This window comes from Rana temporaria, chromosome 5, assembly GCF_905171775.1.
Source record: "Rana temporaria chromosome 5, aRanTem1.1, whole genome shotgun sequence".
NCBI classification, from domain to species: domain Eukaryota; kingdom Metazoa; phylum Chordata; class Amphibia; order Anura; family Ranidae; genus Rana; species Rana temporaria.
The window spans coordinates 60,244,837-60,264,615 of record NC_053493.1 but is presented as its reverse complement, the minus strand read 5'-3'; the positions used below and the strand labels follow the sequence as shown (position 1 = coordinate 60,264,615).

Genomic DNA, 19,779 nt, shown 5'->3' with positions numbered 1-19,779 from the left:
CACATCTGTAAGAAGGTACTATAATGTAGTGGACAGGTATGGGGGGGGGGGGCAGTGGATAGTAGGAAGAGGAAAGTTTTTTCATGTTATTAGGCTATTTTGATCAGGTTGTTCATTGTTTTAAAATTTTTAATAATGTATTTAGCCACTGGATGGCACTAAGTAGAGTAGGAATTATTATGCTTAGTGCCATCCACTGGCTAAATTAGGTATTTGCCATTTTAAATCAATCAAAAACATTTAGACCAACAACAAAAATAAGCCTGGTAAGATGCTTTTTTTTTTTTTTTTTTTTCCATATGCACAACTTGAATGTACATGCACTTCCTGTTAGAGGGTGGCTACATTCATTTTCTGTGGTCTCACTGTAAGTAGGAACATAGCCACTCTCTCTTGCTTGCTCCTAAGATGTATTAAGGACTATGGGATTTGTAGTGTGTACAGAGTAGTGCAGGAGAAACCAACTAAAAATCTTTTTCCACCACCCTAATGGCTATAGAGCACTGGGGCCAACTAACTCATGTAATGCAGCCCCCCGTTTAGGGAAATTTGCATAAAAAGTTAATTTACATGCTGTCCTGGGTTGGCCTATACTATCCTGGTGGAAAGAATGTTCTTGTTGCTGTTATAACCACATTTTTTCTTTACAAAGCCAGTCCTGTTGGGAATAATGTTAATATCAGAGCTTGCTTAAAATGGAAGAAAAGCCTAACTATATCTATTTCTAGAAAGGTTCAATCGCCTCTCTTCCTACCCATGCCTGCTTAACCTGTATCAAAAAGATTTGTATACTTACAATAAACCTATATTAAACCCAGTCCAGTGATGTGATCCTGCAGCTCTGTGTAAGGGAGCACTTGACAATGGCTCAGAATTTAAGGAGCTGTGACGCCACCCATAGGCCTGATATTGTCGGAGCTCCTTCCTCTCCCCTCTAGCAGCCACTCACTGACACAGGGAAACTGGAGCTGCAGGATCACACGACAGGACCAAAGTGGATTAAAAAATAGGTCAGTATACAGATCTTGTCTTGTTAAGTAGGAGAGGGAGGGAAATTTTTTAGAAATAAATGCAGTTGAGCTGTTCTTCCACTTTAAAGTAGAGTTCCACCCAAAAATGGAACTTCCACTTGTTGGAATTCTCCACCCCTCCGGTGTCACATTTGACACCTTTCAGGGGGAGTGGGGAGCAGATACCTGTGTAATACAGGTATTTGCTCCCACTTATTGGCATAGATCACCCGGGTGATCGCGGTGACCTACGTCATGTCTGGTGCCTACACTGTCCTCCCTCGCTGTCCTCTGGGAAACACACAGAAAACAGCAGGGACCAGTGAGGTCGCGCAGGGCGACTTGTGCATTGCGCAGTAGGGAACCGGAAAGTGAAGTGGCAAGCCTTAATTTCCTGATTCCCTCACCGAGGATGGCAGTGGGGGCAGCCAAGAGCCGAGCAATTGATTTTCTTTGGCTGTCGACATCGCGGGCACCCTGGACAGGTAAGTGTATAATTATTAAAAGTCCGCAGCTGCAGTATTTGTAGCTGCTGACTTTTAATATTTTTTTTTAGACGGACCTCGGGTTTAACTTAACAAGTTGAAAGTTTACAACACATTTTATGATTGTAAAAACAGTTAACAGCAAATGAGTCACTGATATACCTCAATTTCTTGTTCATAATCCACAGAACGTTTTGTCCTAGTTCCTCTTCCAATCATGCATTTCTGTGGTTGAAAAATGGACTACATAATTAATGAACGTATAAACAAATATAAGCTAGAACTAGAACAGATTTAGAAGATATCCGGTGTAGCTACAGGTAAGCCTTATTATAGGCTTAACTGTAGCAAAAAGTGGATTGTAAGGATTTACACCCACTTTAAATACGATCCTGGGCCCATTAGGAATATATTGTTATGGCTAGATTGTCATCCATAACTCAAAGTGCTGGACTAAGAACTGGACCGAGGCTCGAAAGTTCAGAACTGGATCCAGTTGAAATGGAGATTCCTTTATAACGTATTCCTACCCTCTCTGTAATTAACTCAGAGTAAGCCACATAAGGAGTTTTTAAGATTTTTTACTTTCATATTTGTAACAAAAATGAAGTTCTTTGACCCAATGGGTTAGGTGCCCTCTTGAGGCACCCTTTAAAAACTATGGACAGTTTTGAGGCATCCACACAAGTAGGAGACCCAACGTTAAAGGTGATTTATACTTCCAAAGCAAATACACTTTTGCAAACTGGTCCTGACTAGTATTCCAATTTTTCTCTTCTCCCTCAGTTTTTCTCCATCACTCAGCTAATGCGACCCCAAAACTGATGGAGAGAGGGGCAGGGAAGGGTCAAATAAGGATGCTATGCAGGCGACTGACAACCTCCATATTAACTGATGGTGCCAGTGGTCGTTAGTATGCCGGCAGCTAGAAGGTTGTAATGGTGAACAATAAAAAACTGTGGCTTTGTGTAACTAAAAGGCAGCCTTCATCCACACATCAGCTTGTATACAATTTTTGGGCAATTTTTAGTCATTTCGCCAAGGCACCTTGATTAAAAATGGACTTTGTAATATACTGGGACCGCCGATATACTGTCCACTAAGCACCAAGGAATAGCAGTGTTCTTTCCAATAAGCAGGGACTGTGAGGTTCCACTAAACACCAGTGACTTGTTTATACTTTTCACTAAAGCATAAATAATGGCAAAAAGTATTCTGAATATATTTAATATAGTGCACCAGATATTGGTATTTTTTCAGAGGATATCATGGATTAACAAATTTCAGTTTGACTGGGCATCAGACTTTGGACAATTTTATCTAAGTTGAACAAGGGCTGGGCTTTCTAATTAACACTGTTTTATGATTACATCATATCTGGGTTTGGTAATGAAAACAATGATGAGAAAAATAATTCAAGAATAGCAAACGGGTTTTTCACACATTGACAGGGTTAGTTTAATACTTTTGATTCTCATCCTGGGTCTGATCCCACATGCTCAGCTTATCCTCATTCTTGTTCAGAAAAGAGAATTTTCTATAAAATGCTACTGATTATCACTATTATCATACAGGATTTATATAGTGCCAACAGTTTGGGCAGCGCTTTACAAAAAAAGGCAGACATTACAGTTACAATACAATTTGGTACAAGAGGAATCAGAGCGTGAACATCCTAATACAGAACAATGAAAATAAATACATACAAAAAAACAAATTAGAAAGTTAAGCTTGACTAACTTGTGTTTTTCCCAGGGCACCCTGCCCTTCCTCTTTTTTTGCTGTCTATTCTATAGAAGGTGATTGTTTTGAATACTTTTTTTGCCCGCTGCTCTGGGTGTATAAAGATTAATTATTGGCAGTGCTGGTTCTCTGTTGTTGTTGGTTGAAATCTGATGTTTTGGATATCATTAGGGATGGGCCCGATGTTCGAGTCGAACGTAAGTTCGACTCTTACATCGGGTGTTTGGCCAATCACCAAATACCGAACATTATGGGGCTTTCGTTGCAGATCCGACCGCCGCGGAACGCCCCATAATGCTCTGCAAGATTGCAGCACATTGACGTCTGATGATTGGCCAAAGCATGCACCTGACCTGCATGCTTTGGCCAATCATAGCGTGCTCTGCTGCAGAAGTCATGATTGCCCAAAGGCAGGGTGCCTTTAGCCAATCATGGCTCAGGTGGTTAAGTCCACGCCCCACACTATATAAGGCTCCTTACACGGCGGCAGTATATAGTGTTATGATTAGAGAATGTTAGCTAGAGGCAGGTTAGTTAGTGGCGTGCAGGCAGTTTAGTATATATATTTATATATATATATATATATATATATATATATATATATAGAGAGAGAGAGAATGGGCCAGATTCACGTAGCTTCCACGCATCTTTGTGGCGGCGTAGCGCATCTCATATGCGCTACGCCGACGTAACATTGAGAGGCAAGCTGAGTATTCACAAAGCACTTGCTCCCATATTTACGCCAGCGTAACGTAAATAGGCCGGCATAAGCCTGCCTAATTCAAATTAGGAAGGTAGTGGGCGTGTTGTATTAAAATTAACCGTGACCCCATGTAAATGAATGGCTGATCGAATGGTGCATGCGTGCGCATGCTCATAATCACGTCGCATATACTCCCTAAGATACGACGGCTCAATGCTTTCGACGTGAACATAACCTACGCCCAGCCCCATTCACGTAGGACTTACGTAAACGACGTAAAATCCGACGGCTGTTCCGACGTCCATACCCTAACATGACTTACACCTGCTTCATGAGTCGTAACGTTACGCCGGACGTACGCCTTACGTAAACGGCGTAGCTTACTGCGACGGGCGCAAGTACGTTCGTGAATCGGCGTATCTAGGTCATTTACATATTCGACACGTAAATCAACTAAAGCGCCCCTAGCGGCCAGCGTAAATATGCACCCACGATACGACGGCGTAGGAGACTTACGTCGGTCGTATCAAGCTAAAATTCAGGCGTATCTTGTTTCCTGAATAAAGCGCATAGATACGACGGCGCATCCAAGGACTTACGTGGCGTATCAATAGATACGTCGGCGTAAGTTCTCTGTGAATCTGGCCCATTATATATACAGTGCAGTCAGTGTACAGTATATAATGTAATGTATTGAAGTGGTTAAGGGGAACCCTATGACAGAATTAAGAAAAAAAAAAACCCACCCCCAGTCCCTTCAGGTCTGTTATGGACATGATATGAACTCCACGTCAAAATTTAAAAACAAAACATAAGATGGGGGGACGAGCGAGTGCCCCCCTCCTGAACCGTACCAGGCCACATGCCATCAACATGGGGAGAGTGATTTAGGGCCCCCCAAAGCACCTTGTCCGCATGTTGATGGGGACAAGGGTCTCATCCCCACAACCCTTGCCTGGAGGTTGTGGGGGTCTGCAGGCAGGGGGCTTATCAGAATCAAGGGGGCCCCCAGATCCCACCCCCCCTACCCATTCACCAAAACAAGTGTCAAAAAGTAAAAACCACTAAAGACAGTTTTTGACAATTCCTTTATTTTTATTTTTTTAAAAGTGTCCATCCATCTTCAATCATGAAGCCAAATGGACCCAAAAATTTACGAAAATACTCTGCCTCCATGGGAGACGTCCCGCCGACTGCTGTCTTTTCGATGTGACAGCTGTTATATAGGAAAGGGCGGGGCCACCCGGTGACATAACTAAGTGGTCCTGCCCCTTCTGACATCATGTATCTTCAGAGGGGACGGGGTCATCCGGATCCCCATACTTTTTTTATGGCAATAACTTACATATAAGCCTTTAAAATTAGCTCTTTTGATTTTTCATGTTCATGTCAGGCCTCGTACACACGACAGAGTTTCTCGGCAGAATTCACAGAGAAACTCGGTCAAAACCCGGATTCTGCCGAGAAACTCTGTCGTCTGTACAGTTTTGGCTCGATGGAGCCGCCGAGGAACTCGACGAGAAAATAGAGAACATGTTCTCTATTTTCTCGTTGTCCTCGTTCTTCTATGGGAGAAGCCGGCCCGCCGAGCTCCTCGGCGGCTTCATCCCAAAACTCGTCGAGTTCCTCTGTCGTGTGTACGGGGCCTGACATGTTTGCTCAAATTCTTTGCCTGTTTTGCATGTTCTGGTTCGGAACCGGGGGGTGTTCGGCCCATTCCTACATATCATATTAGCCTGGGCTCTGTAGTCAGTGGGCCAGACTATCAGAAGAGTTACGACGGTGTATCTCAGGAAACTCCGTCGTATCTCTGTTTTTGGCCCCGGGTATCTATGCGAGTGATTCCTAGAATCATTTTCGCATAGATACGGCCAAGATCCGACAGGTGTAAGTCACTTACACCGTTGGATCTTAGATGTAATGCAACGCCGACCGCTAGGTGGCATTTACGTTCAGTTCTCATTTGTTTATGCAAATGAGCCTGATACACCGATTCCCAAACAAATTTGCGTTGCGTAGTCGTCGCGTACGTCGTTTCCGTAAGCGTAAGTTTACCCCTGCTATATGAGGGGTAACCTTACGCCAGTCCGCCGTATGCCATGTTAAGTATGGCGTCGGGTCCGCGTCAGCTTTTTCCGTCGGTTACGTCATTTTCCTAAGTCGTCCGCGAATATGACTTTACGTCAATGACGCTCACGTCGGCGTCATTGACGTTTTCTGTCGAGAACTGGAGCATGCGCACTGGGCTATTTTAAGCCCGGCGCATGCGCAGTTTGATCGGCACGGGGGCGCGCTTAATTTAAATACAAGCCGCCCCCTTTGAATTACGTGGGGATACGCCGGGCCATTTACACTACGCCGCCGCAAATTACGGAGCAATCGATTTGCGAATACGGCACTTACTCCAGTAAGTTGCGGTGGCGTAGTGTAAATGACTTACACTACGCCTGCGCCGTATCTACGAGAATCTGGCCCAGTGTGTCCATTTTCATGCACTAATTCAGACTTGGGTTTTACTTTCTCCCCTACTGAATGCTTTCCTTAATCTATTCTTACTGACCTTTCTTTGAGGTTTTTAGTTTCTCATTGTATCATGTTTTCTGCATGAGGTTTTCTCCCAGGAATTACTGACAGCTGGTTTATGTGTGATGTCATATTATCCATTACAGTTACAGCCTTTGTTTTAGCTGAGTTGGTTGGTTCTTTAGTTAATTGTACTGTGTGAGACATCATGTTTACTTTCTTGCCATTTCCCTATGTTATTTCCTCTACTACTGGGGGTAGAAGTGGTCTAGTTTCAGATGGTCACTTTTCTGGTTGAAAACGGGAAGTAGATTGTATCAGACAAAGCCAAAAATATAATAATTGTGCTAATTCTCCCAGCTAGAGGCTTCTTCCTGAGAACTTTCACGCTACACTATCATATTAAAGGTTATGTCAAGCCACAATTCACCTTTTGCCTTGGTGACAACGCCAATCTTTTCATTTCCCCCTCACTTTTTGTGACAATGGTCACCATGAAAACTAGAGGTGTGATTCTCCCCAGCAGGGACACAGAGAGCAATAAAAACCTGACAAAGGAATTTAACAAGTTAAAGTGGTTGTAAAGGATAAAGCTTTATTCTACCTTAATACCTTCTCTGCATTAACCACTTCAGCCCTGGAAAGTTTACCCCACCCACCTTCATGACCAGGCCATTTTTTGCGATACGGCACTGCGTTACTTTAACTGACAATTTCATAGACGTGTGACGTACCCAAATAAAATGTTTGTCATTTTTTTCCTACAAATAGAGCTTTATTTTAGTGGTATTTAATCACCTCTGTGGTTTTTATTTTTTACGCTATAAACAAAAAAGGCCGACAATTTTGAAAAAAACACAAGGGGCCAGATCCACGAAGAGTTACGTCGGCGTAAGTTCTACGATGCGCCGTCGTATCTTTGTTTTGTATCCACAAAACAAGATACGCCTGAATGTGAGCTAGATCCTACCGACGTACGTCTTAGTACGCCGTCGGATCTTAGGTGCATATTTACGTTGGCCGCTAGATGGCGCTTCCGTTGATTTCCACGTAGAGTATGCAAATTAGCTAGATACGCCGATTCACAAATGTACGTCCGCCCAGCGCAATTTTTTAACGTTGTTTACGTAAGGCTTTTTTCGGCGTAACGTTACCCCTGGCTCTATGAGGCGTACGCAATGTTAAGTATGGACGTCGGTACAGCGTCGAATTTTCTGTTGTTTACGTCGTTTGCGTAAATCGTTCGCGAATAGGGCTTTGCGTAAGTTACGTTCACATCGAAAGCATTGACTATTTGCAATGTAATTTCACGCATGCGAACTGGGACACGTGCACGGACGGTGCATGCGCCGTTTGTAAAAAGCGTCAATTACGTGGGGTCATACTAGATTGACATACAACACGCCCACTCAAAGCCTACTTTATATTAGGCGGGCTTACGCCGGCAGATTTACGTTACGCCGGCCCACATATGGGAGCAAGTTCTTTGTGGATACCCTACGAGCCACTCTGATTTACGGCGGTGTAGCGCATATGAGATGCGCTACGCCCGCCTAAATATACGCCCGTTTTTGTGGATCTGGCCCAATATTTTTTACGTTCTGCTATAAACACACCCAATAAAAAAAAAAAAAAAATTCTTTATCAATTTAGGCCAATATGTATTCTGCTACATGTTTTTGGTATTTTTTTTTTTTTACTAGTAATGGCAGCGATCAGTGACTTATAGTGGGAACTGCGATACTACGGTGGACAAAGTGAACACCTAACTGAAACTTTTGACACTTTTTTGGACCAGTGACACTAAAACAGTGATCAGTGCTAAAAAATATGCCCTGTAACTGTAATAATGACACTGGCAGGGAAGAGGATAAATTCAGGGGCGATCAAAAGGGTTAACTGTATTCCCTGGGAGTGCTTTCTAATTGTGTGGGGGGTGGTTGCACTGTGGGAAGGCAGAGATCTGTGATTCTGCTTAGCAGAAACACAAGATCTCTGCCTTCCCTTGTTTACATAGGCAGACCGCCTTTCTGCCTTTCTCCCGAATGATCAGCGGGTCCCGGTGGACATTGCGTCCACCAAACCTGCTGATTGGCTCCTGCTGTGTCCAATCATATCGGTAGCGGGTCGCTGGCGGCGCGCCCCATACCCGGAAGAGCCAGATCACGCACTTAGTATGTGATCTAGCACAGAGTGGCCACCCTGCCGCAGCTCCCCCCCCCCCCCCCCCAGCCCCCCTTATACTTTCCTGAGTCTGAGCAACACTGCCCTCTCTCCTCACTGCACTCAATAAGAGCAATGGGAGCCATCAGCTCCCGACAATGTTGATCACATCCAGTGACAGGGGAGCGGAGCCAAGCTGCACCGCAGCTTAGGAGCGAGCCCGCACAAGTATGCTCCAGCAAGTGGCTTGCTGAATTGAGGGGGGTACGCGAAAGCAGGAGGAGCTAGGAGTACCAGCGGGGGACCCAGAAGAGAAGGGTTGGGGCTGCTCTGTGCAAATCCATTGAAAATCCATTAATAGCACGTTAAGACTGAACTCCAGGTAAACAGGCCAAATCTGTAATCCTATTCATTGAATTCTGAAATTTATACAACTTTTCCACAACAACACACAGTCCTGTTTCAAACTAGAAGAGATCTGATTTTCCCTGATGTAGTTAGGTAAAAAATAAAGGTCCCCACCACTCTTCTGGTCTTTGAGTGGACAGTGAAAGGAGAAGCAGCACACTGCTCATCATGTCTATCTATTATCTGTTCACTCCTGGATTTACACAGACACAGAGGGACACCTCCAGCTCTGCAGCTCTCGTTGGTCTTCTTAAGACTCATCCCCCCTCCTTTCCTGGCAAACTCTCATGAGAGTGAGAGAGAGAGCTGTGCATGATGTCATAAGCCTATTTTTTTCCCAGACAAGAAACAGGAAGTGGGCTGTATAAAGTATTTGCTGGCAGAAATTTTTTTTTTACTATCCAAAGTTAAAACAAAAAGGGCAGAAGATTTAATAGATGGAAAGATAAAAAAAATTACTAAAGTTCAGCCTTAAAGGGGTTGTAAAAGATTTTTTTTCCCCCCTAAATATCTTCCTTTACCTTAGTGCAGTCCTCCTTCACTTACCTCATCCTTCCATTTTGCATTTAAATGTCCTTATTTCTTCTGAGAAATCCTCACTTCCTATTCTTCTGTCTGTAACTCCACACAGTAATGCAAGGCTTTCTTCCTGGCGTGGAGAAAGCCTCTTGAGGGGGGAGGGGGCGAGCATGAGTGTCAGGACGCCCACTAACACACAGCTCCTTTCTCTATCTGCAAAGTAGAGAGTGTCCTGACACTCCTGCTCGCCCCCTTCCCCCTCAAGAGGCGTTCTCCACACCAGGGATAAAGCCTCACATCACTGTGTGGAGTTACAGACAGAAGAACAGGAAGTGAGCATTTCTCAGAAGAAATAAGGACATTTAAAAGCAAAATGGAAGGATGAGGTAGGTGAAGGAGGACTGCACTAAGGTAAAGGAAGCTATTTAGGGGGGAAAAAAATTCCTTTACAACCCCTTTAAAGAAAAATGCATTCCTATAATCAGATGAAGTATTAATTTTATCTCAAATAATCATATTTAAATTTAGTTTCTCAGTTGTGTAAATGTTGTCCCAGTTTCCTGAACTTCTCATCCTTGTATGTTAGTGAAATGGTTACATCTCTAATATAAGGACTCATTCACACCATTGAGATGCACTGAACATACAACCATTGGTGTGCAAACTGTTGGAGCTATTTAAAATGGTAGTAAAGTCTTTACTACCACTTTTACCTACAGGTAAGCCTATAATAAGGCTAAGGCCCCGTACACACGAGAGGATCTATCCGCTGGAATTGATCTGCGGATCAGTTCCAGCGGATAGATCCGCTGGTGTGTACATCCCAGCGGATCTTTTTCCGCAGATTTTTTTCGGCCCGACCGATTTCCAGCAGATAAAAATTTCTTAGCATGCTAAGAAATCTATCCGCTGGAATCGGCTTCAGCGGATCGATCCGGTGGTCTGTACAGACTCACCGGATCGAGCCGTCCGATTCCCTCCCTCGCATGCGTCGTAATGATTCGACGCATGCGTGGGTATCCTTATATGACAGCGTCGCGCACGTCGCCGCGTCATCATCGCGGCGATGGCGCGACACGTCATCGCGATGGGATTTCGGCGCGGATTTCGATCCGATGGTGAGTACACTCCATCGGATCCAAATCCGTGGAAATCCTCGAGAGGATTTATCCGCGGATACGGTCCGGCGGACCGTATCCGCAGATCAATCCTCTCGTCTGTACCCGGCATTACCTGTAGGTATAACGAATATCTCCTAAACCTGTACGGTTTAGGAGATATTCCCCTCGAAATGCGCAGCTGATTGCAGCGGTGCATGCGCAGCGGGGATCCTCGGCAGCCGCCGGAACTTGCCAGAATGAAGTCTAACACGAGCATGCGCGGAAATGACGACATCGCCGCTCTAGCCAATCACAGCGCTGGGGGCGGCGATACCCGGAAGACACGCCGAGGCAAGATGACATCTCGCTCGGCGTGGACCAGGTAAGTTCTACACACCTCGTTCCAAGGTAAGTATTTCACAATGAGCTAGTATGCTCATTAAGTTAAACCTGTATTTAAACCCACAAAACAGAAATGTAAAATATTGCAGTTTACAAGTTCTTAGATGTGGCTGAATTTGTTTTATTTTATTCAGAATATATTTCCTTTTTTTTATCCTGCCAGTAGCATGCTTTTTGTTCTAGGGTAATAACACTCATTCACTGTATTTTATTTCTAGAGGAGCGGCATTATTTCCCTAGGAAAATACTTTAGAACATCTTCCCCTCTCCTCTTCCTTATAACATAAGAGGAAGTAGTAGTGCAAGGATAGATGCAAAGGGGTAGATCCACATACAATTAGATGGGCGCAGCGTATGTGAGATACGCTACGCCGCTGTAACTTACTTTTGGCCGGTTCGAATCCCCAAAGAATTCGCGCCGTAAGTTACGGCGGCGTAGTGTATCTCAAGCGGCGTAAGGGCGCGGAATTCAAATCGGCGATTAGGGGGCGTGTTTCATTTAAATGAAGCGCGTCCCCGTGCCGAATGAACTGCGCATGCGCCGTCCCTAAATTTCCCGCCGTGCATTGCGCTAAATGACGTCGCATGGACGTCATTTTTTTTAACATAGACGTGACTTACGTACATTCCGATTCATGGACGACTTACGCAAAAAAAAAAAAATTCTAATTAAACGCGGGAACGACGGCCATACTTAACATAGCAAGTCTAACTATACGCGACGAAATAGCAGCTTTAACTATAAGCCGAAAAAAGTCGACTAGAGACGCCGTAAAAAAATGCGCCGGCCGCTCGTACGTTCGTGGATCGTCGGAAATAGCTAATTTGCATACCCGACGCGGAAAACGTTGTGAACGCCACCCAGCGGACGCCGAAGAATTGCATCTTAGATCCGAAGGCGTACGAAGACGTACACCTGTCGGATCTAACCCAAAAGCCGTCGTATTGTTTTGAGGATTCAAAACAACGATACGACACGGGAACGCGCCTAATTTAAATGATCCACGCCCCCTACCTTGATAATTTGAATTAGGCGGGCTTGCGCCGGTGGACTTTACGCTACGCCGCCGCAACTTTACAGGCAAGTGCTTTGTGAATCAAGCACTTGCCCGTAAAAATTTGCGGCGGTGTAACGTAAAGGAGATACGTTACGCCGCCGCAGTTCTACGAGAATCTGCCCCTCTCATTTTATCTAGAATTGTGCAGCTCTAGAAAGGCATATTTTGTGTATTTATGGAGAATTACAATATTTATTTACCTGGATCTGCAGGGGCAGCAGTTGTGTTCCATTCCCAAGAGCTTTATTCACAGCCCTGCAATAGACATATGGAAAAAAAAAACTGTATGTGGTCAGCACAGATGTCATTTTTGATTGGTACAACCATATTATTCAAATATGGCTTGACAGTGTCAATGCTGAAAAATATCAGGCTGACAGCATCCAGAAGAAACACATAGAAACTTTAATGAGTATTATTGGAAAGACTGTGCTTTTGAGATTCATGTACAATGATCTGTCCATAAGGGACCTACAAAGGGGCACAATGGCCTTCTGGGCCCTAGTTTAAAACATATTACAGTGGTTCTAAAGATAAAACATTGTTTACCATAATGCACTCCTTGTATTGGGGTATAAAATGTCCTAGCATTGCAGTATTACTTCCGTAACCCACCCCCCCTAAATACTTACCTCACCCGATCCAATGCTGTGCCCATCTGTAGCGGCTCTCTCCCTGAATTTACAGGACAGGAAGGCAGCAGCGGGAGCCATTAGCTTCTGCTGCTATCAATCAAATCCTGTGAGCAGAGAATGAGGGGTGGGCCAAGCCATGCTGTGTGTGTCTATGGATGCACACAGCTTGGCTCGGGAGCGAACCCGCACCTCTGCTCCCATATCACACAGTTTGCTATGGTGGAAGAGGAGGAGTCAGGAGCGCCAGTGGGGGACCCCAGAAGAAAAGGTTTTGGGCTGCTATGTGCAATTGCACAGAGCAGGTAAGAATAGCATGTTTGTTAAAAAAAAAAGAAATAAAAAAAAAACTACAAATTTACAACCACTTTAAATTTTGTAAAGTCTTGTTTTTTTTTGTTTGTTTTTTTTAAATAATAAACATGCTATACTTGGTTTTGCACAGAGCAGCCTGGATCCCTCTTTGTTACTTCTGGCCACTCCCTCCTGTTCAGTGCTCCCACAGCAAGTAGCTTGCTATGGGGGCACCTGAGCCGAATCACAGCTCTGTGTGTCCATTCAGACACAAGGCTCCACTGCCGGTTTCCCTTGGTTGGAATGGCGGCGCCTGCACCCGATCTGATGGATGGATCGGCCTCGGGGGGCCGGCATCGCAGGCTCCCTGGACAGGTAAGTGTCCTTATTAAATATCAGCAGCTACAATATTTGTAGCTGCTGACTTTTAAAAAAATAAAAATTTGCGGCTAGAACAGCGCTTTAAGATGTGATGTTTGACTGGTTGCACCAGATGGCACTTAGATCACCACAGAAATAGAGAACTGGCGTCTCGCACAATGCCCACACAGACAATGCAGACGCTGTGTGTTTTTCAGCATGTCACAGCCTGCTCAGTGTCAGACAATGTCTATGTGAATTCAGGGGCTCATTCACACCGAAACGCGTTCCTTATGTGTTTCCTGCACCACGTTCAAAGCACTCTGGGTGTGCAATCGACTGTAGGTGTCAATATAATCCTAACAATATCCCCAACACAGTGCGTTTGCCTGCACCGGATTACATGGTATTGTTGTACCATGGTATCCAGTGCAGTGTATTTTTGAAAAGTAGTGGAAGCACTACTTCCGGTGCGATTTCAGCCCATTTAAATGAATAGGCTGAAAATCGCACAGGAACCTGGACCACATTCCTGTGTGATTCCGGTGTGAACCTGCCCTATATATGGTAAAATATGGCCTATGATGTGCATACATAGACGATAAAAGATACTGTAGAAAAAGACAGCAGAGTTAGATGAGAAAGTCACAGTAAAAAGGAATAATTTTGTAAATGGGAGTATTACATATTCCGCTGCATGATGTCGCTATTCTTGGTGCGGCCTGCCTATTACAGTCACCAATCAGTAGTGCAGGGTCAGTTTGATGTCTCAACAATACTTTATCAACATCACTAAGCTAGTGTGACTTGACACTCCTCCAAGCTTTCTAGTTGGTTGCCAGAGAAGAGGATAGAAACAAAGGACTAGGCCTCTGTTGTCCATAGCAACCCGTCAGAATGACTTCTCATGTTTCCCGGAAGTACATGAGAATGATGGCTCACCCATGCTATGTCAATTGAACATACTGTCATCAGTGCAGGCTCAACATGAGAGCACATAGAAAACAATTGTTTTCTGTGTGTTCTGTTCACTCCATACATGTGCGGTGGTGTAGTACATGGTGTGCACCATGTCTGTGAAATATATCTGGCTCATTTTTTCTGAATAACATATGCCTCGTCTTTTCTTCTGACATAGTGGCCAAGTACAAATGTTTGCATAATGTGCCGCTACTCGAAGCAATATTTATGGCTAATGCTTTATCATACTGTGTTATTGTATTTCTTGAATAAAATCAACATTTCTCCCTTTTACATTGCTGCTAGGGGCCCCAGTCAAACTGCTTACATATTCTCCAGCCACTGTGCCATATGTTTGGCTGTTGTCTCTGGAAAATTGCCCTGTCATTTTTTTAGTTTGCCTTAACAACCACCTCATAAGTGACATGTAGCCCTTTTGGCTTTCACTTGCAGCACTGTATTTTCGTGTACTTTGGGTTGACATATTGTTAAACTTTGTATAAAATAAAGTGTGGTTCTGAAATAAAGATCCCAAGCTATGCTTTGTGACTGCTTTTACACTGTTTGGCATTTTGTATGAACTTGATAGTGTTAGCTTTACACTTTTCAAAGCATATACTTTGCAATATACAGTGCCTTGCGAAAGTATTCGGCCCCCTTGAACTTTGCAACCTTTTGCCACATTTCAGGCTTCAAACATAAAGATATAAAACTGTAATTTTTTAAAAAAAATTAACAAGTGGGACACAATCATGAAGTGGAACGAAATTTATTGGATATTTCAAACTTTTTTTTAAAATAAAAAACAAAAAAATTGGGCGTGCAAAATTATTCAGCCCCCTTAAGTTAATACTTTGTAGCGGCACCTTTTGCTGTGATTATAGCTGTAAGTCGCTTGGGGTATGTCTCTATCAGTTTTGCACATCGAGAGACTGAAATTTTTGCCCCATTCCTCCTTGCAAAACAGCTCGAGCTCAGTGAGGTTGGATGGAGAGTGTTTGTGAACAGCAGTTTTCAGTTCTTTCCACAGATTCTCGATTGGATTCAGGTCTGAACTTTGACTTGGCCATTCTAACACCTGGATATGTTTATTTGTGAACCATTCCATTGTAGATTTTGCTTTATGTTTTGGATCATTGTCTTGTTGGAAGACAAATCTCCGTCCCAGTCTCAGGTCTTTTGCAGACTCCATCAGGTTTTCTTCCAGAATGGTCCTGTATTTGGCTCCATCCATCTTCCCATCAATTTTAACCATCTTCCCTGTCCCTGCTGAAGAAAAGCAGGCCCAAACCATGATGCTGCCACCACCATGTTTGACAGTGGGGATGGTGTGTTCAGGGTGATGAGCTGTGTTGCTTTTACGCCAAACATAACGTTTTGCATTGTTGCCAAAAAGTTTGATTTTGGTTTCATCTGACCAGAGCACCTTCTTCCACATGTTTGGTGCGTCTCCCAGGTGGCTTGTGGCAAACTTTAAACGACACTTTTTATGGATATCTTTAAGAAATGGCTTTCTTCTTGGCACTCTTCCATAAAGGCCAGATTTGTGCAGTATACAGGGGCTGATTGTTGTCCTATGGACAGAGTCTCCTACCTCAGCTGTAGATCTCTGCAGTTCATCCAGAGTGATCATGGGCCTCTTGGCTGCATCTCTGATCAGTCTTCTCCTTGTATGAGCTGAAAGTTTAGAGGGACGGCCAGGTCTTCGTAGATTTGCAGTGGTCTGATACTCCTTCCATTTCAATATTATCGCTTGCACATTGCTCCTTGGGATTTTTAAAGCTTGGGAAATCTTTTTGTATCCAAATCCGGCTTTAAACTTCTCCACAACAGTATCTCGGACCTGCCTGGTGTGTTCCTTGTTCTTCATGATGCTCTCTGCGCTTTAAACGGACCTCTGAGACTATCACAGTGCAGGTGCATTTATACGGAGACTTGATTACACACAGGTGGATTCTATTTATCATCCTTAGTCATTTAGGTCAACATTGGATCATTCAGAGATCCTCACTGAACTTCTGGAGAGAGTTTGCTGCACTGAAAGTAAAGGGGCTGAATAATTTTGCACGCCCAATTTTTCACTTTTTTATTTTTTTTAAAAAGTTTGAAATATCCAATCAATTTCTTTCCACCTCATGATTGTGTCCCACTTGTTGTTGATTCTTCAAAAAAAATTACAGTTTTATATCTTTATGTTTGAAGCCTGAAATGTGGCAAAAGGTCGCAAAGTTCAAGGGGGCCGAATACTTTCGCAAGGCACTGTATGTTAGCTACATTGTCCCTGCTACTTTCAGCACTCAGTTATGGTCTGCTACAGAAAACAATCTTTGCCTTACTGATTCCTGATGGCTCGTACACACAACCGTTTTTTCCGACGGGAAAACTGCTAGGAGAGCTTTTAGCCGGGGATCCCGGCCGTGTGTATGCTCCTTGCAGTTTTTAACCACTTTAACCAAAAACAGCCAGGCAAAAAAAGAGAACCAGCTTTTTTTTTTTTTGCCGGGAAAACCGGCGAACTTTTACCCGGTGGTTTTTGGCAATTTTCCTATGGGAAAAACACACGGCCGGGATTCCCGACCAAAGCTCCATCACAGTTTTCCTGTCGAGAAAACCTTTCATGTGTAGGGGGAAAGACTGACCGAGCAGGTTCTCGGCTTTCCCCTCGGGATTTCTGACGGGAACTTTTACCATTGGAAATCCTGCTCGTGTGTACGGGGCATGAAACTAGACTCCCATTGACTTCAATGAGGCATGGATTCGGGATACAAACTTTGGTCATGTTGGAGGAACTTGCGTCGAATGGAACCAAGTAATATTTGGACCATCTCTACTGACTTATTTTTGTCTTTTTTTGGATAACTGGAGGATTTATCTACAACGTTTAAAGCAGCAAGGCTGTGGTTATTTGTATAGTGCTTTTTTTCCTCATTTTGTGTCGTGGACTTTACTCCCTCTCTTTTAAATTCCTGTATGTATTGATTAACATCAGCTGCTATAACTAAGTGGTGCTCACCCAGTATAAACTATATATATATATATATATATATATATATATATATATATATATATATATATAGGAAAATGTCACACACCCCCGTTTGGCTATGGGGCAGGAAATTAGGGGAAATAACGAATGGCAAAACATAATTAACAGGGGCTAGAACCATCCCTTAATCAAACCAAAATGGAAAAAAAGTGTTGCCTATAGTTCTACTTAAAGCACAAATTTCTGCTACATTTTTGGAGGACTAAGAGGATATAACCATGCCAGTGGTGCAGCAGAAGAAATATAGCACAGTGATGAAGGTATGTGGTCCAGGCAGTGAGAAAAGGAATGATGGGGGGCAAGCAGGGATGGACTGGCCATTGGGACTACACGGAGTTTCCCGGTGGGCCGATGGCTCTGTGGGCCGGCTTCAGTGACAGCGGACCGCCGCCCCCCTCCGCTCCTCTGTCTCTCCCTTCCCGCAGCGCTTACCTCCTCTCCCTCCCTGCAGCGCTCACCTCCTCTCCCTCCCCGCAGTGCTCACCTGGGGGAAACAAAGGACAAGAGGAGAAGGGGGGGCAACAGAGGAGCATGGGGGTGGGGACAAACAGCTGACTCAACAGCTATGGCCTGGGAGTTTCTCACTTCTGCCTAATCTTGTCCCATAAGGGGGGGCACCGAACTGATTCTTTGCCCCGGGTGAAATAATGTCTAGGGGAAAGGGGAATAGCCGCTCCAGGTGGGAACCCAGACGAACATCCACCGTTGCAGACAACTCAGGTGCAGGCAATGCACTTAGCAAAGCAGGAACAAAGATTGTCTCTGGACAGCCGCACACTGAACAAATTGTAGCCTTTATTGAAAAAAGGACAGCACTACAAGTCACAGCAAAGTGAAATAAAATAAAACCCAACTGCTGATGCGTTTCGCACTAACACTAGTGCTTAGTCATAGCTAAAAAATAATGTCTAGCTTCCCCACTGGTACTGCCTATAGGAGTACCAGCCGTTCTACTCTAATAAAGTAGAACGGCTAGTGGCTAGTGAAGGGGGAGAGGGGGCTTGGGTGGCCGGGGGGGGGTTGCGGGAGTTGTCCGGCCGCCATGGGAGAGACCTGTCAAGGTGGGCCAGTCTGGATGAATTCCAGAGCCAAATTTCTGTCCCAGTCCAGCCCTGGGTGCAGGAACAAATAAATCCATCTGTTTATTTTTCTCATCAGCAATCAACAGAAATAAAATTAAGATTCCTCAATATGTACGAGTCCTACTACCTGCCTGCCAGGTATAGGTGACCATGTCAGTGTCCCTTGTGTCTGCACCATCCCTATCATACCGGCAGCAGTGTGGCCGCTTTATGGGGGCGCCAGACCAATTTGTCTTTAGGCCCAGTCCACCTCATAAGCCGGCGGGGACTCTTTTCATGCTGCCCCCCTGCAAAGTGCTGCCCTAGGCCTGGGCCTTGTTGGCCTAGGCCAAGATACAGTGTTGATTAAAGGTCTAGTGTACAGTAACAATTTTGTTGATTACATTGTACATTATTTTATAGAGTCCCAGACATCAGAGCAAGATGTAAGGCAGCTGAGGACCAATGAGGGACAGAGGAATTTGACTCCTAAAAAAAACAAAAAAAAACAGTCCCTCCAAACGAGAGGCAGTTGGGGGGGGGGTAAGCCTATATAAGTGTTTTTTTTGTATTATTTAGACATATTTGGATACAGTATGTTAGGCTGATGGATCTAATGTGTTAGGCGAAGCTATCTTCGGTTGATGTCATCACGCTTTTCAGGAGCCGGTGTAGTGGCATGCAGAGGTGAGACATGCTTGTATGTAGGAGAATGCCAAAAGGATTACACTGAACTCTGTAGAGCTTGTGCTTATGGCAAGTGTTTTTCACTGGTTTTAATGCACTTTTGAGAAACAGTAAGTGCTATATCTGTCTCTCCTTTTTGAGGTTTTAATGTGGAGCACTGCATTGAGAGATTAGGGAGGACAGTTGCCTTGGGAGATCCTAATGAACCAGTGTATCTAGGATCTAATGTTAATGTTTTGAATCTGCTTTTGTTATGATATTTATACTAGGAAGCAGTGAGCACTATGTTTTTTTTTCTCTGCTCTTGAAGACATAAGCTGGGGGATTGGATTATAAAGTGTTGATTGAAGGTTACCAGTCTGGAAATGTTAAAAGGCCACCTGACATCCTACCATTTAGATGTCCATGAGTGTGGGTGATGGCTACAAGATTCACAGAAAGAGTTGGTGTATTAAAAACATTTTTTAGGCTTCATGCACACTGGACGATTTTACAGCTGCTGTTTTTGGCTTCAGCCAGTAAACTGCCCAGCATGTTATCCTATGTGTCCATGCACACATAGGCTGTTGTCGTTTTTTTGGCAGGGGCGTTTTTCTGGCTGGAAAAAAAAACCCAGAACTAGTGT

General features: G+C 44.1%; 1 long non-coding RNA gene across 1 annotated transcript; it reads right to left on the bottom strand.

Annotated features, from left to right (window-relative positions):
* Positions 1-1,663: 1,663 nt before the first annotated feature.
* LOC120939576 lies at positions 1,664-14,156 on the bottom strand. The gene is made up of 3 exons (XR_005749273.1): positions 14,086-14,156; positions 12,315-12,369; positions 1,664-1,720 (listed from the first exon to the last, which is right to left on the bottom strand). It is a non-coding gene; the product is annotated as an uncharacterized LOC120939576 (long non-coding RNA).
* Positions 14,157-19,779: the final 5,623 nt, after the last annotated feature.